Consider the following 26,845-nt stretch of genomic DNA (forward strand, 5'->3'; position numbering starts at 1 on the left):
GGATATGATTCGTTAATATCCTTTAGACAAACGGAAAGGGCAAGATATTTAGGGGCTTTTGAGTTACAGGTTACAGGGATAAGAAATCATTGCTAATTTAAAGTCCTTCAAGTTTGTCTTATATAATTGAAGTAAAAACAACTCTTTCGTGACCTTAATAACATAATGATTCTGTTTTACTTTTTTGTGAGTAGACTTTCTGACCACTGTAACTCTGTTCCTTCTTTGTACTTTGTTTATTTTTAAAGTGCTCCAGTACGGTTTTTAGCTTCTCAATTGCCTCTCATTCAAAAATTTAGAAATTTGACATTTTTAGCTTATAATCTCCTAGAGAACAAGAACACATTTTCAACTCAACCGCGTATAGCACCTGCCTGAAACTGGGAAGGGTCAGAGATTTTACCATCCTTGCAAGCTTATTGGTTACCCTGACAGTTCCATGGATGCTGACAGAAGGTGGGAGACTCCTGGGCTAGAGATAAAGGACTTTATTACTAAAAGCAATAGTGGCACCAAGAATATCAGATTTTTTGGCACTGTCCCCTGGCCCTAGTTCCCATGGGGCAATGCAAAGAGGGCCAGGTAACATCTGGCTTTACAGGAAAGGAAAGCTAAGTTTAGGGGACCAAGTTTTGTTTTTTTCTTTTTTAAGATTTTATTTATTCATTTGACAGACAGAGATCACAAGTAGGCCGAGAAGCAGGCAGAAAGAGAGGAAGGGAAGCAGGCTCCCTGCTGAGCAGAGAGCCTGATGCAGGACTCAGTCTTAGGACTCTGAGATGGTGACCTGAGTGGAAGGCAGAGGCTTTAACCCACTGAGCCACCCAGGCTCCCCAGGGGACCATGTTTTTTATAATAAGTAATAAGGATGCATGCTTTTGGTTCTGGAGGGAGGTATTATTTTTATCTTCTAAGATTCTTCAGTATACAAATATTGTGGGAAAAAATTGCCTCTGTTTGCAAGGTGTGCAGAAACATGAGAGAACCACAGAGAACTTTACCCCAGTAGTACTCAGCAAAACGTCTTATGGAGGAACTAAGATTGTTCTCTATAAAAAAGCAGAGTAAAGAGAATCTGATGTCTCTTTTCATGGAACCAAATGGAATTTCATATGTGCTTCCTGGGGCTCTTATTAGGTAAAACAAGGATAAATGAGTGGAAAGTAAATTAAGTCAGATATTGAGTCAATTATTTTGAGTTGCAAGCTAATATATTGTCTTTCTGAAAAATTTAATTAATATAGAAGTGAAAGCCCTGTTCACTGCTCTTCCCCATCCCACCTCCCTGAGGGTTAGCATTCTGGTTCAAGGAAAGAACTTCCTATGATTAAAACTGTCCATTGATCTGATCCGAATTTTCTGGGAACTTTTTCGTACCAGAGACAAGCTGAACCACAACTTGTTGGGGTCATTATGTGGACGAGATGACTTTTATAACCCCTTCCAATATTTAAATTCCACATCTCTGGTAAAAATTAAGATTTTGTGCTATTATTCAGTCTATGAATTGCTTCCATTGTTATTTTAGGAAGCAAAATTAAGAGTGTGGTATCTACCAGCTTAGCTGTAAGCAAGCAATCATTATTTCCAGTGGTGCTGGAACATCTAGGCAATAGAGAAGTCTCCAGTGGAGGGAGTTAAATGTCCTTTGCTCATTAACTTTCTTATTTCAGGGTAGAGACCACTTGTCTAATGGTAAAGAGAAATTAGAACCCTTTCTCAGTTTGTTCTATCATGTAGATGGAATATGACATTTCCACTTTCGCTAATGTTCCACACTTGACAAAGATTGGTGGCTAGTGTCGTGAAACAGAGGGCATTATCATACTCTTTTCTCTGAAGGGAGATTGTATATTGATTCCTTTTCTATGGCACTTTTCCCAGGAAGGAGAATGGAAGATTTTGAATATAAGCCGTGGTTGTTCATGAGCGTAGGAATGCCAGATAAGCAAAATAGGAACAAATTTGTTAAATACCAGTTTTCCAAAATTAGTTAAAGCTACGGAGTTTTCTGGCCAAGTTAACATGCTAGCTAACTGAAAAACACTGCATGTGAAAAGTGGCCCCATCTTCTTTTGAAGAACGGTTTGTTTTCCTAAGAGTAGGAATCCCCGTGGGGCCTCAGGGGATGTAAGGGACAGGCTTCGCTGCAGGTCGGTGGAGGAGGTGTTGACGGCGCTGGGCCCAGGGTCTGACGCGTGGAAATCACACGGTAGACCCTTGTTGAATGTTGGTGAAGTGAGTGGAACTGGGGAGGGGTTCTTCTGTCTGTGGGCTTCCCCTTCCTCCCACTGGCGAATGTAAAACTCAGGAATTTGATATGCCGCCCTGGTGACTTAGTAAAGCTCTAGGTTTTAGCAGTGTATCCCAGTCTGCAAAGGATACACTGAGACAGTACCGAATCATAACCTAATGTGAACCTTGAGAACTCGGGAGGCACAGCTTTAAGAGCCTTCTTAAGAACCTCTTTTTAATTTGATCTTTAAAATGCTGTTTGGGGCTTTAGCTATTTTGATTAAATTTGGAAAGGAGCCATGCTTGTAACTGAGTCTGAACATGAACTTAGTGACATCAATTCCAGGAATTTCTGTGCAGTAAGCTGGATATAGCTGTCTTGAATGCTGTGGAGTGGGCCACTTGAACCTTGTACTTCGGTTAGTCATTATATCTCAGATGCTTCTGTTTTTCTGTTTCTCAGTATCTCACCATGTATCTCCCAATATATGTATATATAACCCTCATATGTATATATGTGTATACACACACACACACATATATATGACTCTATATATACATAATTTTTTTCATTTCTTTCCACTATTTTTTTCATGCTCTGGGATCAAAAAGACTTGTCTTCAACAGATACACTTAAGATTTACTCTGAATCCATATCAGTATGAAACCCAGAGAGGCAGATGCAGACGATGTGAATCCCTCTTGAGTCTACTCCTTAATTTCCTTTAGCTCTCTGTCCTGTGCTATAGACTCTGCACATCAATCAGTTTGTTTTCTTTGCTGCTTCATCATTGGAATTAGAGGTTCAGTATGTTGACATTGGCACCCAACATCCTGGTGGTAAGCTCTGTTTTCCTTAACTCTTGTTCATAATAGAGCAACAACAAAAAAGTTTAAGGTTTGATAAATACTTAGTTCAAAGAGAAATCATTTTAACATAAAAGTTAAAACTGGATATAGGAAAATTACATTTACTTTTAAAAGTTTACTATTTATCCAAATCTATTTTCCTTTTTAACATAAATTCTGGTTAATCTGCTAAAATCTATGAGGTCTTGTTTGAGTGTAATTTGGAACATAAATATGCTACATTTGGGTTTTTCTTTCCTGGGTTTTTTTTTTTTTTTTTGTAAGGTTTTATTTAAATTCCAGTTAACATACAGTGTTATATTGGTTTCAGATGTACGATATAGCGATTCAACACTTCCAAACATCACAAGTGCACTCCTTAATCCACATCACCTATTTTGCCCATCCCTCCACTGACCTACCCTCTGGTAACCCATCACTTCGTTCTCTGTAGTTGAAGGTGTATTTCTTGGTTTGCCTCTCTCTCTCTCTTTCCCTTTGTTTGTTTTGTTTCTTAAATTCCACACATGGGTGAATTGATACCATTATTTGTCTTTCTCTGACTTATTTTGTTTAGCATAATACTCCCTAGCTCTATCCATGTCATTGCAAATGACAAGATTTCATTCTTTTTTATGGCTGAGTAATATTCCATCATTCATATGTATATTCATATATATATATGTTGACCATATAGTTGTGGGTCCATTTCTGGGTTCTTGGTTTCACTGATCTATGTGTATGTTTTTGTGTCAGTACCCTACGGTCTTGATGATTACAGCTTTGTAATACAGCTTAAAGTCTGGAATTGTGATGCCTCCCACTTTGGTTTCCTTTTTCAAAGTTACTTTGGCTATTTGGGTCTTTTGTGGTTTCATATAAATTTTAGGATTGTTTATCCTAGCTCTGTGAAAAATGCTGTGGTATTTTGGTAGGGACTGCTTTAAATGTATAGATTGCCTTGAGTAGTGTAGACATTTTAACAGTATTTGTTCTTCTGACTCATGAGCATGGACTGTCTTTCCATTTTGTTGTGTCATCTTCAATTTCTTTCATCAGTTTTTGTAGTTTTCAGAGTACAGTTATTTTGCCTCTTTGGTTAGACTAATTCCTAGATATGTTATTGTTTTTGGTGCAGTTGTAAATGTGATTTATCCCTTAATTTCTCTTTCTACCACTTCATTATTGGTGTATAGAAATTCAAGATTTCTGTGTGTTGATTTTGTATCATGCGACTTTACTGAATTCATTTGTCACTTCTAGCAGTTTTTTGGTGGAGTCTTTAGAGTTTTCTATATCTGGTATCATGCCATCTGCAAATAGTGAAAATTTTACTTCTTCCATGCCAAATTGGATGCCTTTTATTTCTTTTTGTTGTCTGATTGCTGTGGCTAAGACTTCCAGTACTATGTTGAGTAAAAGTGGTCTGAGTGGACCTTCTTGTCTTGTTCCTGACCATAAAGGAAGAGCTCTCAGTTTTTCCTCATTAGGGATGGTATTAGCTGTGGGTTTTCATATATGGCATTATTATTATGTTGAGGTATGTTCCCTCTAGACATACTTGTTGAAAGTTTTTATCATGAATGCATGTTGTACTTTGTCAGAGCTTTTTCTGTGTCTATTGAAATGATCATACAGTTCTTATCCTTCCTTTTATTAATGTGATGTATTATGTTGATTAATTTGCAAATATTGAACCACCCTTGTAACCAAGGAATAAATTCCACTTGATCATAGTGAATGATTTTTTTAAATGTATTGCTGGATTTGGTTTGCAGGTATTTTGTTGAGGATTTTTATATCTGTGTTCATCAGAGATACTGGTCTGTACTTCTCTTGTTGGGTCTTTATCAGGTTTTGGTATTAGGGTAATGCTGTCCTCATAGAATGATTTTGGATGTTTTCTTTCCCTTTTACTTTTTGGAATAGTTTGAAAAGAATATGTATTAACTCTTCTTTAAATGTTTGGTAGAATTCACCTGTGAAGCCGTCTGGTCCTAGACTTTTGTTTTTTTGGGGGGGAGTTTTTTGATTACTGATTTAATGTTTTTGCTGGCTACTGGTCTGTTCAAGTTTTCTATTTCTTCCTGTTTCAGTTTTGATAATTTATATGTTTCTAGGAATTTATCCATTTCTCATAGATTTGTTGGCATCTAGTTTTTCATAATATTCTCTTAGAATTGTTTACATTTCTGTGGTTTTGGTTGTTATTTCTCCTCTTTCATTAGTGATTTTATTTGGGTCCTTTCTCTTTCATTTTTTATAAGTTTAGCTAGAGGTTTATCAATTTTATGCTATGTTCAGCTTTTTAATAAGCATTTAGTATTTCACTAATTACTTAATTTTACTAATTACTTAATAAGTAGTAAGTATTTTGGGTTATATCTTTTAATATCTTTTATTCACATGATATATGTGTGTGTGTGTGTGTGTGTGTGTGTGTGTGTGTATATATATATATATATATATATATTTTTTTTTTTTTTTTTTTTTTCCCTAGGATGTGGGTATGTGGCTTTCTATAACCCAGTTTAAGTGCAAAATACTTACCATTCTAGAATGTTTACTTCTTAGTGGGGCACCTGCGTGGCATAGCTGGTTGGGCATTGGACTCTTGGTTTCAGCTGGGGTTGTCATCTCAGGGTGGTGAGGTCGAGCCCTACGTTGAGCCCCACGCTGGGCTCTGTACTCAGTGTGGTGTCTCCTTGAGACTCTCTCGCTCTCCTACTGCCCCTCCCCACTGTCCTCTACCTCTCTCTTTGTAAAATAGATAAATAAATCTTAAGAAAATGTTTACCTCTGAGTAATTTGATAGAAAAGCATAGTGAGTCAAAGGTAACTGGTATAAAATTGTGCTTTGCTTTTTCCTACCTGAGGAAAGTGACTGTTTGATCCATTGACATAAACAGAGGTAAATGCAGTGGTCTCCACTGTCTTCAGGATGTTCCTTCTTTCAGCATCCTCACAGAGGTTTAACTGGACTCTCTTTCTGTCTCCTGAGCCAACACTTGCTTTTCTCCAGCTTGCTGTACTTCACATTTATATAGGCATATCCCATGAAGTCAGAGATTTAAAGTTCACAGTGCTTTGCCGGGGGTATGGAGTGGTTAATCATGTTCCGTGGTATTTATCAAGCACCCATAACAAGCTAGGTGCTATAATACTGTGTTATGATGGTGTCTAGCTGGGAGTATAGTGTGGCATGGCAGGTTGACAGATTGGATTTTCTTCTGATTTTAATTTCTTAGGCCAAGATGGGAGTATTGGCCCAATTTTTCCCTTCTCCATCAGGAGCATTTAACTTTTTTTCTAAGTTGTATTCCTGGCATACCTACTGACAATCTGAAGATAATATCACTTGGTGCTTGAAGCTAGAAATCCTTATTTGTTCTGATATTATATAATTTATGTTTGCCATTTCAGGCAGGTACAGATTTCTCAGGGTGTATGGTGTTTCTTGTAAGAACATTTAGCAAATTCATCTCCGCTTCTTGAAGACTAGAACTTAAAAACTCAAATGACTACATTTGGCTCAATAACCACAGACAGTAATGACACCTCTAAGTAGCTAATGCAGGCGTGTAATATCCTCATAGCCCTGATTTAACTTTATTTACAGATTAAAATTGAATTGCAGTTGATTTATTGATATAATAGGCAGAAAGTGATTATCAAGCATCCATCACTGATGGAGGAAAAACCAATCAAATTATGCTCCAAGGTTTGCTTTAACCTAACCTAACTCATCACCTTATAAAACTCAGAGGATTTGAGTCATACGCTCTCACTAAAGTCAATGAGCCACAACTCCCACTAAACTCCTATCTGCTCCTTTCAGGGGCTGCAGGAGTTACACTAATTTGCACAACCGCAAGTTGTTATGAAAGGAAATGGCAGTGGGCTGGAGATTTAGCGTCTGTACTTCCTCACCATGCTTGCAGCCTTGGTAATATAATTCTGGAATGTTTGTTATCAATCCGTAAGGGCTCTGGTAGAGGCATCTGTGAATGTGTCAGCCCATGCCGGAAGGCCGTGGGAAGTAGAGGACGGTGGTGCCCTCAACAACGACAAGCAGGTTAGGAAAGATATGTCCTTTTATTTTTTTTAATTTTTTTATTAATTTTTTATTTTTTATAAACATATATTTTTATCCCCAGATGTGTCCTTTTTAGATGAGAATCAGTCAGACTCTGTTTCAGAAAACAGGGAAACACCTTGATTAGAAGCAGGCAACGTGCTCACTTTGGCCTTAGACATTTGTAACCCTCCTCTTCGGAGCCAGAACAGGTTGGCGTTGGAAGAGAATACAGTGGAGTGGACCCATCACCCTGAGCCAGCAGTTGAACTCGGGTACCCAAGGGTTTCTGGGTCTCAGGGTGGCCTACTATGGATTGCCTTCCATTTGGACACTAAAAGCTGGTAAAGTTGAAAAATCCAGTGCCATATTTCAGAGGGTTGCTAATGTCATGTGGAGTATACCATGGACATTAGCATTCATTCTTATCACTTAGAGAACTTTTTTTTTTTTTTTTTTAAAGTATCTTATTTGTTTATTTTGACAGAGAGACAGCAAGAGAGGGAACACAGTTAGGGGGAGTGGGAGAGGGAAAAGCAGGCTATCTGCTGAGCAGGGAGTCCAGTGCGGGGCTCGATCCCAAGACCCTGAGATCATGACCTGAACCAAAGGCAGACACCTAACAACTTAGCCACCCAGGCAGCCCTCCCCTAGAGAATTCTTAAGCTGGAAGTTTTATGTTTATTTACTTGGGTATCGTAGAGATTGAGGTACATTTTTTTAAAAAGTTATCTAAATCTGTGAAATATCATGTGAAGTTATCCTTCTGTGATGTATGACACTTTTAAATATAATGTTACATTTATTCTCAACTATGTTGTTGCTGTTATTTCATATGTCTGATGGAAAATATTCTTGTTGTCAATAAGTATTGTTTTAATTATACCTGAGCCCTAAGGAGGTTGGGAGAAGGTATAATTATCAACAATCCAAGGCCATATAATGGCATATTTAAGTTTGTTTTTATTACATTTTTCATTTTTACTTTCAGTGTTGCATACATTGTTAATTTCTTAATATATACTTTAGAAAATGAAACTGGTTTTGCATTGTTCTCAATATCATGTTCTCCAAATATGGTAGTTGACACTCACTGACTTCAAAGAATAAGCCTTGTGTACTTCAGTGACAAAAGGAATAGAGAAAAATGAAATACTTCCTCTTGTTATATATGTAGGTACACATTCATTTTACTGTCCCATCTAATATTGCTGATCCTACATGGTAAACTTTTCTCCTAATGAATGTATTTACTCATGTATAACCTTGTTCATCCTCTGCCACACACACATACACACAAACACACACACACACACACACACAAATATATGTATTTATTTACTCATATATGTAAATATATATATTTACATATATATATTTACTTTCTGTATTATCCAAATATGCATAATTTAAAGGAGAGAAAAGTTATGATATGATGCAGGTATCCATATCTGCATTGGAAGTACATGAGGTAGAGAAACACTTGTTGGCTTCTTTCTTCTATATCAGCATGTTTTTCAAACAGGATGATACAGAGATTTGTTTTAGTCAGTTTGGACTGCCATAGCAAAATATAGACTAGATGGCTTAAACCACAGACATTTATTTGTCACAGTTCTAGAAGTTGCGATATCCAAGATCAGGTGTCAGTGTGATTGAGTTTCCCTGCCTTGTAGATGGTCACCTTTTCTCTCTGTGCCCACATCCAGTACTGAGAAAGCTCTGATCTCTTCTTCTTAGAAGGGCACAAATCCCATCATGGGGGCTCCATCCTCCTAACCTTATTAAGTATAAACACCTCTGAAAGCCCCCACCCCCCAAAGCAATCACAATGGGGACTAGAACTTCAATATATGAATTTTGAGGAAGCACAAACATTCAGTACATAACAAAATTTATTAGAGAAGAAGTTGCTATTCTCAAAATAAAAATTTTCATTTAAGAAATGGAGCCAGTGTGTGGAGTCTATGCCCAGGGCAGCATAGCAGCACCATTGTTCTTGCTTCCAAACCCCTTTTATCTGTGTTTCCCATCATTGCATATGATATGCCCCATATTACATATGATATTCTCTCTTAAAATAACCTGTTGGTTTCCTTTTTTTCATGCTCCTCATCTTGCCACAAATCTCTGAAAAAGAACAAATCCCTGTTCTTTTTCATGGAAAATCTCTATCATTTTGGCATCTGCCTTAACAGCTTGTCCTTCAACCTCTCATCATAAATTTCACTGTGGCCCTTCAGGACCTGGCGTCCTCTCTTACTGTATCATGGTTGTCACTGTAACACTGTCACTAACATCCATTGATACCCATCCTCTAAACAAACACAGAGGAGCATTTAGTCTTGGGAATTTAGAAAGCATGACTATTTCAGGACATAAGATTCTCAGTGTTAACTTGCATGAAAGATACTGGTTCTCAGTTTTACCTTGAGAGTCTGTTCAGCAATTTACTTATTTAGAGGTGGCTACATTTCATAGATTGCAGAATATCACGAGAAATCATATGAACTTTAACAGATATTCTCTTTTACTGGGAGAATGTGGTAGTTGGGTTATTCTAACAGAAAGGCGAAGGTCTAGCTTTAAATGCCATTATCTGTGTGTGCTTGCTAGAATTTTAACTTTGGTGCAGTGCTTTCACAGATTACCATGCCTCAGGGGACCTAGGGAGCATTAAGCACAGGCCATTGATGGAATAAACCATGCATGCTTTGTAGGCATGCACACCAAATACTCTTATGAAAAAGCACTTGCTTTTCAGTGATTGAGTTGTAAGTACTAACTCCTTGACTGCTTCATGAGAAACTCATTTCATATTCTATTTCATTCAACTAATATTTTTTTTAGCCTCTAGTATAATTCATTCATTGCTATAAGTCCTAGAAATATAAAGATGAATATGGTCAGCTCTTGCCCTCAAGAAGTTTATGGTTTGGAGATGAGAAAAACATCCATAAAGTAGATACAGTGCAGTGAGACAAGAATTAGTCAATTAAAAAAATGTGAATGTGTGAATGGACCCATTTATGCTGCTGATGAAGAGTGAGTTAAATTGTGTTAGTAGGAAAGGAAGAAAGAGCCTTCCATAGAGAGACCTGCATGATGACCCACATGAACCAAAGGTAGGGATTAGATAGCATGGGAATTTATTTTATTTATTTCACTTTAGTTTTTTAGGCAGGATGGGATGCATCTAGGACTCTGGGGGATAGTCAGGGTTGGAAATACAGATTTGGGGATTTATTGGCTTTTTGGTACTTTTAAATGTATAGGGAAGCATCTTTGAAGGAAAGAATAGAGAGAAGATGTATAAGGCCCCAATAATAATGAATAGTTGGAGGAAGAGAAGATAGTGCGACACCACCGAAACAGAGTCTGGAGCATGGCAGGACTAGACATACTGAAGCGAAGAGCTCGAAGAGCTTGAATAAAAGAAGTGGTTGGTATGTGTATTTTGTGCAGTTATTACCAAACCGGTACTTTAAAACCTTGGTCATCCAGTAAACAGAAAGATTATGTTTTGTTGTTGTTACTGTTTTAGAGTATCTTAAGACATCTTAAAAATCTCTTAAGAGATTTTTTTTTTCCTCATGTGGAGATGCTGAGTGTCAAATTAATTTTTCCTCTCAAATGTTCAAGCCATTAAATAATTATAACTTTGTAAGAATGCTGAGATTTGAATATTTTTCTTTCCTTCTTTCTTTTTCTTCTTCTTCTTCTTCTTCTTTTTTTTTTTTTTTTTTCCTTTTTAAATAGGCCCAGGGTTAGCCCTGACTACACTGGGAAGTATATGAAATCAGGTTTGGCACCTTTCCTTTATTCCCAGCCAAATTCTAGAAAGATGGTCTACTGGTACTTAAAAGAGGAAGTGCTAATAACTCACAGCCAAAGTGAAATTACTCAGAATGGTCTTGCCAAATCCTTCTTTGGAGTTTGATAGGGTTATTACCCTGAAGCACAAGAATTTCAGGGAGCTGCTTTCACACAGAGGGCAGTACAATTAGGTGGGCCTCAGGTGCTTCAGCAAGGAATGTTGACCAAGTGATCATTGCGTATCTGGAGGGAGGCCACTGACCCTGCCCTGTTCAATACTTTCATCAGCAATTTGGATGCAGTCCAGGGAATAAACCAATGGAGAGTAGCCACAGGGAAGCAGATATTTGTTCTGTAAAAGGTTACACTTTCTCTTAGTTAAAATTGTCTGAAAATGGTTTGGGTCTGTCAGTGGCAGAGAGCTCTTCATCACTGGGGGTGATAAGTGCTGTAAAATCCTGGATGTTTTACGGTCATTTTCAGCGTATGGGGAGGGATTGGATTAGGTGACCACTGCTTTCTTTTCCAATTCTAATTTTTTTTTTTTTAAATTCTGAAGACCTTCTCTATGTCTGCATACTCTAGATGTGCTTTGCTTGCACGAAGAGTGAAATAAGAAACTTGCCATAGAAATGGCATTCCCTTTGACCTCTTCTCTCTGAGTGTAACCCCCTCACTTTTTCTCCTTTGAGCTTGACTCTATAAAGCGATTGTAAACCACAGAGTACATTCCTGAAGAATTGTGCTAAAGAGTCTATGGCGTAGTTAGCCCTGTTCTCATTATTATCTGAAGCAGGTTATATCTCTCTGGCTCAACTTTTCTCTGTCATTGAAGGAAAAAAAAAATCCTATTTCTTAAGCTCTGTAAAGCAGGCAATATGAAGTGAATCATAACGCAGAGGATTGAAACAGTGAACTGGAAGTGATTCTTCTTAAGGCTGGGGACACATGCTTGTTTTATATCTGACATCTTTCCAGACCATGCATCTAGGACACAGCTACTATTACATAGCGCCAGATCGTAACCCGTGTGCTCCCGTATCATCAGGTTTTGAACCGTCTGCATTAGGGCCACACATTTATTTTACTCCACACCAATTAGTTAACTCAGCTAGGGATCTAAATATATGCCTTCTCCTTTTGCAAAGCATCCCTACTTCCTGACAATCCCCATACTTCTCACTTGATACATTTAGGGAAGACACTTATGCCAAGATTCTGCACAAGAACTTCATTTTAGAATTTCAGACATTCTTGGATTCAGCAAATCGGAATTCGGTTCTTTCCTTTTCAGTTACATATTCAGGAAACCATATTAAGCTAGCTAATCATGTGTTTATTAGGACAATTTAGAATGACTACAGAATTTCACACTGGGCTGATTGCCAGGGTTGTCTCTATCTCTTTTTTGACACAAATTTCCTGCAAAAGAGAATCCATGTAAGAGCCGGATAATTGTTGTAGGAATTCCATGGCTATCTTCTGTTTCCATATCCCTTATTTTACTTCCAGGCACACATGAAATGGTCCAGTTAGTCTGTCAACCCTTTCATCTGCGTGCCGTTTCTGGTAACCAGTTGGCACTGGCATTTGTGACAGGTATTTGCAAAATTGGTGGCAAAACAACTTTCTTGAAAGGCAGAATGAAAAAAAATGAGGAGGTTTAGAGGTCAGGCATTTTTGCATATCCTATATAATTGACAGTGGTTTGTCCCTGTCAAGGTTCTTCTCTGACCTATTAGTGAAGGGCAACATTCTTAAAAAGTGTTTAATTAACATGTACATTTAGTATAACAAAAGCTCTTGCCTCAAAGTGCAGGCTACATGGAGAGACAGTCCATGAAATAAAAAAAAAAGTATTTACCTCCCTCCATAATTACTGTGGCTTTTTGTACTCGTGTCCTTCATCTTATTAACATCACAGTAGGATGGTATCACTAACTGGTCCTGGCAGGCGCCTATCTGCCCTGCTCCTGGGGAGACTTTTCAAAGAGGTCTAGGGCTTCAAATACCATTTGCTCCTTGTGAACTTTGCAATGCTCCATCCTTTAAAAAAAAAAAAGAAAGAAAGAAAGCTCAAATTTTTACAAAACAGAATTGTTTCATGGATTGAGAGTGCCAAATTTGCCTCTTTTAAAGCCAGTTGGATTTTACTTTAATAAATATAAAGCTTGTGTAGAAAATTTTGCATTTATTGGATGTTTTATAAAAATCCTCATCAAATAATGGTTTATGTCAGCTTGGACACCAGAACTTAGACTCTATCTGTGACCCCCATGTTTTCCCATAAAAAGAATTTTTTAAATATGCAAACCATTTTTTTTGTTTGCTTTTTACCAAAACTGTGAATCTCTTTAAGTTGGTATGTCATCAATGTATCTGTAAATGAAATGATCATTTGGTTATTGAATGGTATGAAATTTAAGAAAAGAGGTTTGTGCTCTCAAAGATTTTTTTTTTGTTTGATTGGATTTTTTTTTTTATTGCTTTGAAATATGGTCAATGGAGTTTAGAAATTTTCTCACTGTGAAAATTGGCTAAGTCAAACTCCAACAGCATTTTGAAATGGGGAACTGAAACAGTTATACCATAAGTTAGATAAAAAATCATACTGTTGAGTGAAAGGAGGGAGCTTGGGCCTGAGTTATGTTTGATTATTTATGTTAATTAAACAACTAGAGCACTTGAAAATTTAGCAATTTTATAGCTAAGTATGAAGTTTTATTGCATTATTATATTTTCCTGCTTTGCAGTCAGATTTAGCCTGATTTTTACTCACAGTTTAATTGATTTAGGATATTAATCTTGACAGGTGAGTTGCTGGCTATGAATACTTACCCCAGAACCAACTAATATGTGATTTTTGCACAGTGAGATAGTATAATAAAAGTGACCTACTTAAAAAAAAAACACTTCAATTTTGCATTATGAAACATATATTTTTGAAGGGCATAGACGAACATCTTTGATCACACTATGAAGCATGATATGCACATTTCCATTTGTCCTTAAAATTAAAACTTTTCCAGAAATCAAAGAATTAAATTACTCAGTTTGCAAGAGTCTTTTTTTTCTCTGGAAGGCTTTTCAATTCAAACATTTTCTATAGACTTCTGAGTACATAGTACAGGGTAGAAGACGCTATGATAGAAGCAAAAGAATCCCCCTATTTCAAGAAAGACTCAAAGTATCTTCTTTTGCATGAAAATGTTGGCTGCCCTTATGGGCATGTGGAGGGTTTTTGAGTCATAGAAAAGGTTAAGGGAGTTTTAATAAGGGATTATAGCATTCTCTGCATGCTGATGCTTTCCTTTACCCTGTTTGGTAGTAGATTATCCCTTCATTTATCCTCTGCTCAAATAGCTTCACTAGTCTTTATTTTCTGATTATGTGTATTTGTTCCATTTGGCAGTCACTAAGGGGATGGAGAAGCAACTAGGTCATGGGATCCAATATTGTTACCAGCAGTAGTTAATTGAACCTGACAGAACAGAATTGAAAACGTAGACATTAGAAGACCAACTCATCAGCTGTAAAAAGGTGAGATGTTGTGAGAAATGGCACACACTGCGGCAGCGGCCATGTAGCAAGCTCTGTAGTAATTATGGCTCGAGGAAACCTGGTTACGCAAAAGCAGCAAGGAAAAAAGTATATGTAGGATTAGGAAGAGCTCATTTCAGAAAGCATGGCAGGGTGCAACTGCATTGCTGAATTCTTGATTCTCTCTTTAATTAATTTTTCTTAACGTCTCTCTCTTTTAAAGCTCATGTGTAGGAACTATTAAGAGCCCAAGTTTAAAATTTTAGAAAATGTTGCACTTCATTGAAGATATTTTACATTTTGACATTTTTTATTCAGATCATAATGCATTTTTCTTTTGATAATTATAATTCAAAGGAAGATTGTATTGCAGTGCATATATTTGATATCTCCAAAGATCATAGCATAGTCTGACATACAAAGCAGGTGATTCCTATATGTTGAGTGAATTAAACTTCAAAATTTTAGAGTTTCTCGGTTATCCTTATCTCCTCAATTAAGAGTGTACAATATTATAAAAGGCATTTGATTTTTTAAAATTTTAATTTAATTTTTTCAGTGTTCCAAGATTCATTGTTTATGTACCACACCCAGTGCTCCATGCAGTATGTGCCAAAGGCATTTGATTTTATTGAGTTTTTTGAATCTTATTAAATTATACTTGTAGATTCAAAAAGCTGCAAAGTATAATTTTAATACAGTCTTAGAACAAAATTCACAAATAATAAGTAATATTGGAGCTATAGCTCCCCTACGTTATGGTAAAGCTGTATGTTAAAGTGAATTTTACATTAATTAATTACATTAATTAATTATTCATTACATTAACGAAGTAGAATTCCTGGCATTTAGTTTTGGTTCACTTTCTTATGTTAGTGCAAACACACCTGCCATGATCCTTGATGCTGTTTTGTTATGACATGGACTGTGTAGTGAGCTTTGTAGTAGTTTTTGGTTGGAGTTCTTATTTCTTTCTCTCTTTGGTTTGGCACTTTTTCCACTCAGTGGGTAATGTGCTGCAGTGCATGCTGGGAACAAAGTGAGTTTGGCCTTGGGGAGTTACCAGGAAACAGAAAAAGATGCCAAAAACTTTTTGTCCCTTGGGGAAGGGGTTATAACCTGGTGATGCAGACCCAGTTCAACTCTTCAACTGTAAACTAGACATTAAGATCTTAGAAATATTCAATCTGAAAATAAGAGGCTATATTCTGGACTGCTAGAATAAGGTGATTTATGTGCTAGATAATGAAGTAGATTCTATGAGGAATTTTGTCTGAAATGAAGCAAAGATAGAGCTCAAGAGTCCTATAGTGGTAAAACAAATTCTGGACATTTGGACTCAGATCCAATAACCGACTATGATCTAGGGTAAGGCTCTGCATATGTTTTTTGGTTGGTCTTCTAAAGATTATTTATTTATTTATTTACTTACTTACTTACTTAACTTACTTAAGAGAGAAAGAGAGAGTGAGTGGCGGGAGGAGAAAGGCAGATGGAGAGGGAGAAGCCGAGTCCCTGCTGACCAGGGAGCCCAATGCCAAAAATCCCAAGGCCTCAAGACCATGACTTGAGCTGAAGGTAGATGCTTAACCAACCGAACCATCCAGGCATTGAAAGACCCGCGGAGCCCCTTACCCAAGAATCCAACACTGCCACTGGATGCAATCAGCAAGAGGTTCTTTATTGTTACGCAGGCGCCTGCGGGTGGTCAGCGCGCGCCTGCGGGTGGTCAGCAGCTCCTGCTAGCTGAGCACACCTGGATGGGGTGGTGCAGGATTTTTATAGACAGGTGCAAACAAGTTTGGGTGGGGCGCAACTGATTGGTGGACAGTTTGAACTTTTGAAAAAGGCATATGTGGAGTTTGCTGATTGGCTTTGGGGACCCGCTCGCGCGGAAGAGAGAGGCGGGAATGGGGAACAAGCTGATTGGTTCTGAGGGCCCGCGCGTGGGAGGAGAGAGGCAGGGAGGGGGAACAAGAAGGGGGAAGGTAGGAATGCCATCATGGCGTCTTCTATTATTTCTATAAGCCAAACAGTTACAGAAGGGCAAAAGAGCAATTAGTCACGCAATTAATAACCTAATCTACGCCTAAAAGCCAGCGGTTCACAGAAAAGCAAACAAGCGGTTAGTTATCCTATCTTCCAGGGGAGGGGACTTTTCAGGGCAGGGGTCTTTCATTCCCCCCTTTTTCTTTATCATGGATAGAATCTTATATCCATTCGTCTTGTTCCTGCTCTAAGTGGGGTGCAAGGCGCCAGCTTTTGCTTTCTCCTCAGCCAGCCTCCTGCTCCTTCATTTCCCCCTGAACAATCTTGACCCTGAAATCTTTAAGGGGGTTGAAGGTGGAAGGTCTCATCTTCTGTAACTTCTTCGTGCTGAATAGGGGCGTAGAGCTGTCCCTACCTGCTCGGGTCAATATTGATCAGGGAAGGAACGTATAAGGGAGTTACAAAGGTGGAGGCAGCTGAATCCAGTGCTGACAGTGAAGAGGCGTCCTTGCGCGCGACAAGGATCGTCTGTCGTGGCGAAGTCCTTGTAGCAATGGAGTCTCGGCACCAAGTAGAGAAACATGGAACAAAGCAACATATTAAGATTAATAAGGCGATAAGAATGAAAAGCCCGAAAAAGAGATTCGGCCATAGTCCTCCTTCAAATTAGGAACTTAACCATTTACTGAGAGAGAAGGATCTTGTAGGGCCTTAATCTGGGTGTTCATATCCTTTATTATTCCTGTGACATTTTTGTGATAGTCTGGGATGTATACGCAACATTCTGTCTTGATAATTGCGCATGTGCCATCCTGGGCTGCTGTCAGGACATCCAAGGCCATCCTATTTTGTAGGACTGCCTTGCATATCTGTGACACTTCGGTATTAAGCTGGGAGATACTATTTAGTGAATCATTGAGTGCCTTTGTAGTATATTTATTAAGGGCTTCTACATGCCACATGACATTCTCTAGTCCCGCAGATGGAACAAAGATGGATGCTAAGTGATCATACCATTTAAAAACAAATCGTGTCCATCTTTGTTTCAAGTTGGGGAGATTAGCTGGAGTTGTGATGGTTTTAGTAATGTGCCCATGAATCCAGGCAAATCCTAAAGTACAGCGACCTATCCACCCTGGAGGAAGCCAGGCCCACAGGTTAGTTCCACATATCCAGTGGGTTCCATTTGGAGCTGGCCATCTGATGCCAGGTCACCTTGCCCAATCAGTAGCAAACCGGTCAGTAGCCTGGAGTACTATTACTTGGGAACACATTTCTAGTGAGCCATCCTAGACATCTTGTGTTATTTGCCCAAGTACCACTCGTATGATTCTTGTTCCCAGCATAAAACTGCCTTCTGACTGAACTGTCCAATCATGGGTGTAAGACACAGATGTGTATCCCAGATTTGACATATGCCATCCTTAGTATAGCGATGGGGAGGGTTTTGGAACTTCGGCCCATATTGGATTGGGGAGTTATGGCTTGATAGCAATCCCCTTTCCTTCCAAATAGCTCCATGGGCATGTAGTACCAGGAAAGCATATTTGGAGTCAGTATAAATGTTAATTCTTAGGCTTTGGCAATTGCAAAGTGCTAGTGAGCACTATGGCACACCTAGCTTTTCTTATTTTTTCTATGAAAACTACTGTCATCAGAAAACCAACTGTCATTCATATTTTTAACAGGGGCATCTTAAATCTGGACAAATAGAGTAAGCAAGATCAATAACTTTTGAACATTTTTGCTCTATAGAGAAAGAAGTACAGTGGTCAGGTTCAGGCATACAGGTAACTAGGTTTAAAGTTTGACAAGTTTTAAGTATTATTTCTGGCATATCTGTTAGTGTAGCCCAGTATTTAATAAGTTGGCCTCCATCATCCATTGGTGGCCTTTGGCTTCTAAGACAAATCTGGACCTGATGTGAAGTCATTACAGTCAAGGACTGTTTTCTAGTGAGCTTTGAGGCTCTTTTTATGAGGAGGGCTGTTCCATGCTTAGCTAAAACATCTGTTTGCAATTGCACCTCAACAGAGGTGGCCTCTAGGATAAATATGACTAAGGGATGAAACCAATAAGACGACCTTTGAGTGGTCCAGCCTTAACAATATCCTGATTACAGAGGATCACTGGCAAGTGGGAGAAAACTTGTCAAGAGATAAGGGGAGTCCCCCATGAATCATCCAATCCACTCATAAAGAAAGTGGGGTCATCCATTATCTCCACAAGTCCATAGTTAATCCTATGGAGTGCGGTATGCTGGCTTTTAGACAATTTCATTATTCCAGTTATTTCATCATGTGCCGTGGGGTCTGTTAATATCCCCACAAAACAGTAAGATTGACTAAAGAAGCGATTGTACAACTTCTCTGAAGTTTATCTCAAATTGTTTAGCTTAGGTAAACATTTAAAGACAATCAAATCTAGAATTTAACATTCATAAAGGTGTGTTACTAAAACAATTTTTCTCTCTAAAATAACCCTCATTTCCAGAGATAGCCAAATCAGGACTAATTCACTTGTGAAACAAGTCCAGTTTTAACAAACTTGGCCTAATTATTTACATAAGCTCAGCAAGAACAGTGACTGTGATCAATAGATCTTTTAGAATCTGCTTTGCTGGAACTTTGTATAAGGAATCTCTAGGTTGAACTTTTAGTAGCCTCTCCAGGCCAGAAGCCAAGCCCTGTACTTGCCATGAGGCATGCCTGCAATGCCTTTGGGCGAATTCCTCTTCCCGAGACTGCACCTACCAAGGAGTGACATTCTTTACTCACCTGGTGGGGCTGCTGGGAACTCTGTAAGCAAGGTATCAGGCCAACAGTCCCAAGGGGCTTTATGGCTCCAGGTTTCATAAAGTCAACCTTAGTTCCTTAAAGCTGTCTGGTCATATCTGAGTCTTTTCAAATATGACATCCCAGTCAAAGCCTTGGTAAAATAACCAGTTTCCAATTCTTTCCTGTTACAAGGAGAACAGATTCTTATTGAACTTATGCAAATGACTGATTGCCGTGGAAGAATGAATACTTACTAAGACCTTTTGGTTTCAGAGGGTTCAGATAGAGAGAAAATTTGAATGCCTTGAGCACTTTTACAAAAGAGCACTTTTACATCTCTATAAGTTACAGATAACTAGGAGGGAGTATCCCTAGTCTGTAAGAGCAAACAGTAGAGAGAACCAGCAATGTTTAAAGACAAAACATTAAGGGACACAACACTATAATCTTTTAGTCCCATGTTACTAAATCTGGTGAATGCGGCTTTAGTCAGTTTTGGAAATTCTTACCCATTTCAGTTTTAGGATTTTCAAGCATATCAAATATCTGTAGAAGTCCTTTATAGGAATCTCCTTGAAGATAAAACTCATTTTACCAGAGAATTAAAACAATTATAAATGACGAAAACTCAGAATGGATATGGTTAGAGCTAAAGAGACACAGGAGTTTACAATTTAGCTGCAAGGAAATCAGGTTATTTCTGTGATACATAACATTTCCATAATTACAGTATCAAGTGATGATCTCTCAAAACGTTAAAACTTTAGGAAGTGTGTAGAATCTCTAGAATAGTTATAGCATTTTCCCAAATGTAACCCAAGGTTTATCATTGGTTCAGTAGTACTTCATGAGCAACTTCACATACCTTTAACCTGAGTTAAAGAGATTTACAACTTAAATCTTATCAACATTTGCTAAAATCTTAGAAAGTTTTAAAGCACATGCCTAAATATAATTAGGGATGTTAAACACCTGATAAAACTGAACATAGAAACTCGTTTTTCTGGGCTGGCAAAGAAAAAACCATTTACATTTTCTTAACAGCAGATCAATTGATCTAAGAAAACATTGTCCTTTTGAACAGAGAATTTCAGTCTTGTACCAATGTACCTTTAAAACCCATTCATTTCAATCTTAATCCTTTCTTGACCATAGATAAAATTCCTTTTCTGAAGATTTCCGTTCATAAACCTTCTACAACTTTCCTTTGCATTCAGGTTTTGTCCCAAGCCATTTCCTTCTAAACAACCATTTCATTTAGGACAAAATTACCTTCCCTTACCTTCAACAAAATGTATTCCCATTCCTTAAATCTTTCTTACATATCTCCTACTTTCCTACATACAGTTTCCCTTTATTTCCATCAGTCTTAGTTACACTAAGCAGAACTTTGTATTCTTAGAAACACCTTTAGTTATTAACCAATTGTGAACTGTTACAACAGAATTCTTCAGGTGGCAAATTTATGAATCAGTTAAGTGGAAAACAAGCTTACCAGCAGATTTAAATACTCTTAGTTTCTTTGCAGTAAGAAGTCAAAAGCACAAACCTACATCCAGTAATTTATGACTTAGTATTTTATCCTGTTTGGTTAAGACCTAGATGTCCACAATTTAATTCCATTTGTCATCCAAGCAAAACTTAAACTTTCAGGTTACCAAAGACTTTGAAAGCTACTTCAGCAATTACCCATTAGAACTTTGAGATAGACAATTAACCATCAGTTTCGTCATTTCTTTGCTAACAAATTTTAACAAGTAACACAAGCTTATTTGACCTTCAGTAAATTTTGAAGTTTCACATTTACTGCTGATAACTTAAAAGACAGGTCTTAATTAAACCAACAAACTTAACTTAGTTCCAATAGTGATTTATGTTCCACCTGGGCCCACTCCACTTTGAATGTTTACCTGAGACATGCGTGGGAAGATCTGGAGTGGGGAGTATTAGGTCCAGGGGTGCTCTTCTTGCTCCTTTACAGTGGAGAGAGAAGGAGCCGTGGTGCATGATCTAGAGGCTAGTCATGCAGGCTGCACGCAGAGGAAACAAAGTGCTACCACGAGGCAGAGAAAGGATTCCCGGTTTTGGAGCTCCTAAGCCCCAACAGAGGAGCAGATGCCATGCTTTCCCACCAGCAAGGGGGGAGGGGTTAGGCAGTCCAAGTCAGGCCAGAGAACACAAGGAAACTTCCCCGAAACAAAGAGAGTTTTGGCAGCTGCTTGGGAATATTCCTTATAGTCTCTGTCTCGAGTTAGACCAACCCCAGTTGGCTCCAGTAATAGCCATTTACATGGGAAGTGAGTGAGGGAGAAGCCCCCCACATCTATTAGGAGAAACAGAGAGAAATAAAGCCAGAGTCCCCTTAAACAGAATGTAACCTTCATGACCAGTACAAGGAACATATATCCACATTTAAAGACATAACATGGAGACATGCATGAAGACATACATTGTTGGCCTCCATTCGGAGTCCAAGAAAACACCAAGGACAATAAGCAAGACACACAAAACAATTAACAAGAAGGCGCTGCGCGATTTCCGTACAAAACCGAAAATACAAATTCAACCGGCCTAGGGGAACCACGAGGTCTCCCTTTGGCGGACAGAACCAGCCCAGGGGAACCAAAAGGCTCCTCTGCGGCGGACAGAACCAGCCCAGGGGAACCAAAAGGCTCCTCTGCGGCGGACAGAACCAGCCCAGGGGAACCAAAAGGCTCGCAGGGGTCTTTCAGCATCCTTCTCTCATATGTTTTATTTTTTTTTAACTTTTTATTTTTTATAAACATATATTTTTATCCCCAGGGGTACAGGTCTGTGAATCGCCAGGTTTACACACTTCACAGCACTCACCATAGCACATACCCTCCCCAATGTCCATAACCCCACCCCTTCTCGCAACCCCCCTCCCCCCAGCAACCCTCAGTTTGTTTTGTGAGATTAAGAGTCACTTATGGTTTGTCTCCCTCCCAATCCCATCTTGTCTCACATATTTTAATAAATTCCTGGGTGTGTGTGGGGAAACCCTAAATGCTCAGAAATTCCAAGCAGAATAGAACCATACAGGGGATCTAGACGTCTTGGAATTATTTGAGAAGAGGTTACTACTTCGTTCCATCACGGTGACTTCAAGTTGGTAGTTTCTTCATAGCAGAATAAGTTCATACGTATTTTAAAAATTCTTCAGTATTAGGTAGTTTGGTTTTTTCCCAGTCCAGTTCACTTATGCATAATATAGATTGCCAGTTTAAATATAGGACACTCGGTCAAATTTGAATTTCAGATAAACAATGGATTTTATTTTATATAAGCGTGTCTCAAATATTGCATGGGACATAGTTGCTCTAAAAAATTATGATTTCTATAGAAAAATAGGACAGGGATAAATATTCTGAATCTTTCAGATTTTACAATAAATTTCAGTTATCTTTTTGATGTAAAGTGTAGTTTAGCCACCCTAAAATTATTCAGTGAAATACTTGTTTTGAAAATGAAGGTTTTTAAACATGTAATTACTTTCAGGCACTTGTTCTTACAGAGGAGAAGGCTGGGGCTTACATTATTTTAATTTATTTTCTTGTAAGATGCTTCTTGGATTACTTATTTATCCTCGAAATTTGAGTTTTTATTGGGAATTTCTTGTTGTTGACATGTTTTTAAATATGCATAGGCAAAATTTCAGGTTTTAAAAATTTTGTTCTGATCTGGAATGTTTCTGTCTCTATCTTTGACTATCACTTCTGAATTGTTTACTCTTGTAACTTCTCCAAGGAAGGATACTGTTTTCAGTTTCCATCTCTGTTTTCTCTCCTCTCTGTGCCTGGTATCTCCCTCCTCATTTTTTCATTCCATTCAGTTTTCTCCTAATTCTTGGTTTGTTTGTCTCATGCCATTGATTTAGTATAGTTTTTGCAGTTTTATATACTTTTATTGTTTCTAAAAGTGATTTCTTGTGCTTACTTTATTTTTACATTATTGAATACTATTTTATGTATATTCTTATGTAATGTGAGTTATATTGTGTGTGTGTGTGTGTGTTGGAAGCCCCTGTTTTTTATTTCTTTAATGTTGGGAAATAAATTTATTTCAGGGAAAAATGATCTTCCTTTAAATTCCTTTATTTTCCTTTGTTTATTGTTTATTTTGCAAATGCTTTTCTATTTGGTTACTATGACTCAGAAGATATTTCAAAGAATGGTGATATTAAATTGACTTAATTTACATTTTTGGCTAAACCCTTCAGACAGTTCAGGCGGTTATTTAAAGCAGTTTTGATTTTAGTTCTGTTGACTTTCGTGTTAAAGACGTGGGGGAAGGGTTTTAAAGTCGCAGTTCTCTGCTCAAATAAAACCTGAAGAACAAACATACTGTTTGAGATTTTTCTCCAGTGCTTATTTCTATCACAAATCAACTACTGAAATTAAAACAAAAAACCCTGAGTGGATGGTTTCAAATTACGCTTCTTTTATCAGATCATAAGAACATGAGAAAAAAGTTCTTATGTTACAAATGGATTTTCTGTGATATTTGCCATATTATTTCTTATAGAGATTTACTGAATTACATTCATCATTATATTTCTATTGTGTCTTTACTTATGGATTTTTCAATAAGGGCAAACTAGATTAAAAAAAAAAACTTTATTGCCATTATTCTCCTTTTCTTCATGTTTTAAATTCTACCAGATTTCATAAAATCTCCCTTTCGCTTCAGAAGTTGAGCTAATAGACTTTCTGAGCTGGAAAGGGTCTCTGACCCTCTTAGCCTTTCCTCCAATGAATCTCTGACTTCCTGTTCTCCAGGCTGAACTCTGTCTCAATTGGAGTCTCTGCATTATTTATTTACTTATTAGAGCCCTGTTCTCCAAAAATCTCATGGCAGAGAGTAAATAACTGAAACAAGGATGCTTGAGCATGAAATTTAAAAGGGGTCTTAGAGAGGAACGCAGGTATACCCCGTGACACATCCTATATTGTAATCCCTAGTCCTTCTCACTTAGAGCTCCCTTTCCGTGAACTTTCAGATCCCCTGGGTTTATCCAGAGAACTTCTCTTGCTCAGAATCCCGTAAGCTCCCTGGGACTGTAACAGAATGACTTATTTGGACTCTGGTAAGATCTCCAGTTTCCATCAGAATTTTACTTTATCTTAAAGATGTGTTGTCACCTATCAACTAGTAGCTCTGCCAGTGGCAATGACACTTTAATGTCCCCAAAAAAGGGCTTGTCTTTTACCTGCTGCTCTTATGTCTGGTTCTTTAAGAATGACATTCTATCTATAGTCTTTTTGGGATTTATTTTTTGAAAACCTGGTAATGATTTATTACGATGGGTTCATTGATCTATTTATGGCAGTAACATCCTTTGGAAAGTGGGTTACGCCACAAAAAATAGAATGTGAGCAGCCATTCTGTGAACAAAAACAAAGGAATCTGACTTTCTGGACTTAATCATTCTATATGTCATATATGTAACAAACTGGTCATGATCCTTTATAGATAGAAGCATAATTACCTAACTTAAAATCTAAAACATGATTTCATAAGAAATGTAGTGGGGAAAAAAATCTTCTTTTTTTTCAGTGCTAATCTATCTCTTCCTTAGAAGTTCTTAGTTACTTTGAATTTTTTTCCCATCTCATTTAATAGATATTTAAAAATCTTTGTTAAGAGGAGGTGGTATGATATTGTGGAAATGTTAACTGACCAAAAGTCAGAGCCCGAGTTTTCATCTTAGCTATACAACTAAATAAAATAGCTGTGTGACATTAAACTGTATTTTTAATCTCTTGTCCTCATACGTAAAGAGATTAAATCCTGAGGTGTCATCGAGCTCTTTTTTTATGGCGATACAGTAGATATATGACATTGTCTTAGTTTCAGGTGTATAACATAGCGATTTGATCTATATATTACAAAATGATCACCACAATAAGTCTAGTTAACATGCATCACTACACATAGTTACAAATCTGTTTTCTTGTGATGGGAATTTTTTTTTTTTCTTTTTAAACAGGGAGAGAGAGGGAGAGAGGAAGGGAAGGGGAGGGGCAGAGGGACAGAGAGAATCTTAAGCAGGCTCCATGACCAGCCCGGAGCCCGATGTGGGACTCTACCTCACAACCCTAAGTTCATGACTTGAACTGAAATTAAGGTTTGGATGCTTAACTGACCAAGCTATCTAAGTACCCCTCTGGTGCTGAGACTTTTATTTATTTATTTTAAAATATTTTATTTATTTGACAGAGAGAGCACAAGTAGGGGGGCTGGCAGGCAGAGGAAGAGGGAGAAGCAGGCTCCCCACTGAGCAACTCGGGGCTTGATCTCAGGACCTTGGGATCACAACCTGAACCAAAGGCAGATGCTTAACGTCTGAGCCATCCGGGCACCCCAGTGATGAGAATTTTAAGAGGTATTCTCTTAGCAACTTTCAAATAGGCATACACTACTATTAACTAGAATGAACATGCAGTACTTCACATCCTCAGGACTTATAACTGAAAGTTTGTGCCTTTTGGCCATCTTCACACCATTTTGCTCACTCCCCACACCCCCACCCCTGGCAACCACCAATCTTTTTCTGTATCTATGAGTTTGTTTGTTTTAGGATTCCACATATATGTTTGGACCTACTCTTACTGTTCTTAATGGTGGGGTAGGTATAGGTAACTTGAACTATCTGCTGTTACTGAATTTTCCCCTATTCCATAGCATGTGAAAGTTCACCTAAAATAAATTATAGAAGCTGTTAGATAGGATGAAGAAAATAATTTTGATTACTGACAAGAATCCTTTAAAATAATTCAACTTGTATCTTTGAGAGCATAATTTTTATTTTAACATAATAAAGGAAGTAAACAACTATAAGAAAAACAATAGTAACTATTTTAACCATATACGTGGCATGAAATAATGCTGAGAAAACACACAAAAATTTTTAAATTATCTTATCATGATGGAGTTTAGACCAATGGAAGATGAATATTATTCTATACCAATCTCCCAGACATGATGGATTGATTTTATCTCATTGGTCTTTCTCAGATGTCAATGCAATTAAAAATGTATGATTGTGGGTGAACAATGGAATATTTCAGTACTAGACTAGAATGGGTTTTCTTAAAGTCTTGAATTCTCATGTTTCAGGTTCAAGAAAGACCATCGTTTTCATCAGTGAAGAATTCATTTCTTTCTCATGAAACATGATATTGGCAAAAGCAGGGAGAATGTTTTTGGTAATTTTTTTTTTCTCCTTAAGGTGTTTTCAGGTATATCAAAGGAAAGACTTTTTTTCTTTTTCCATTGGGCAGCCTCAAGTTCTGGTCAGGTCATCCGCTGTTTATCCTGCTTTCACAGAGCACATGTTGACCCAGAGGAAAGAGTAATTTTGTCATTTCCTCTCTCCTCTGAAACAACAGATACAAATTATATATTTGCTTAAATACATCATAATTTTCTGGGAACCTGACCAAAGAAAGATGAAAGTATGGATTTAGCAATTTAAACAAAATAATGAGATCAAACTGTCTTGGCTAGAAGGTATTTAGAAGTACTGTTAGGTTCAATCTCT

This window comes from Mustela nivalis (assembly GCF_964662115.1).
Source record: "Mustela nivalis genome assembly, chromosome: 3".
NCBI lineage: Eukaryota > Metazoa > Chordata > Mammalia > Carnivora > Mustelidae > Mustela > Mustela nivalis.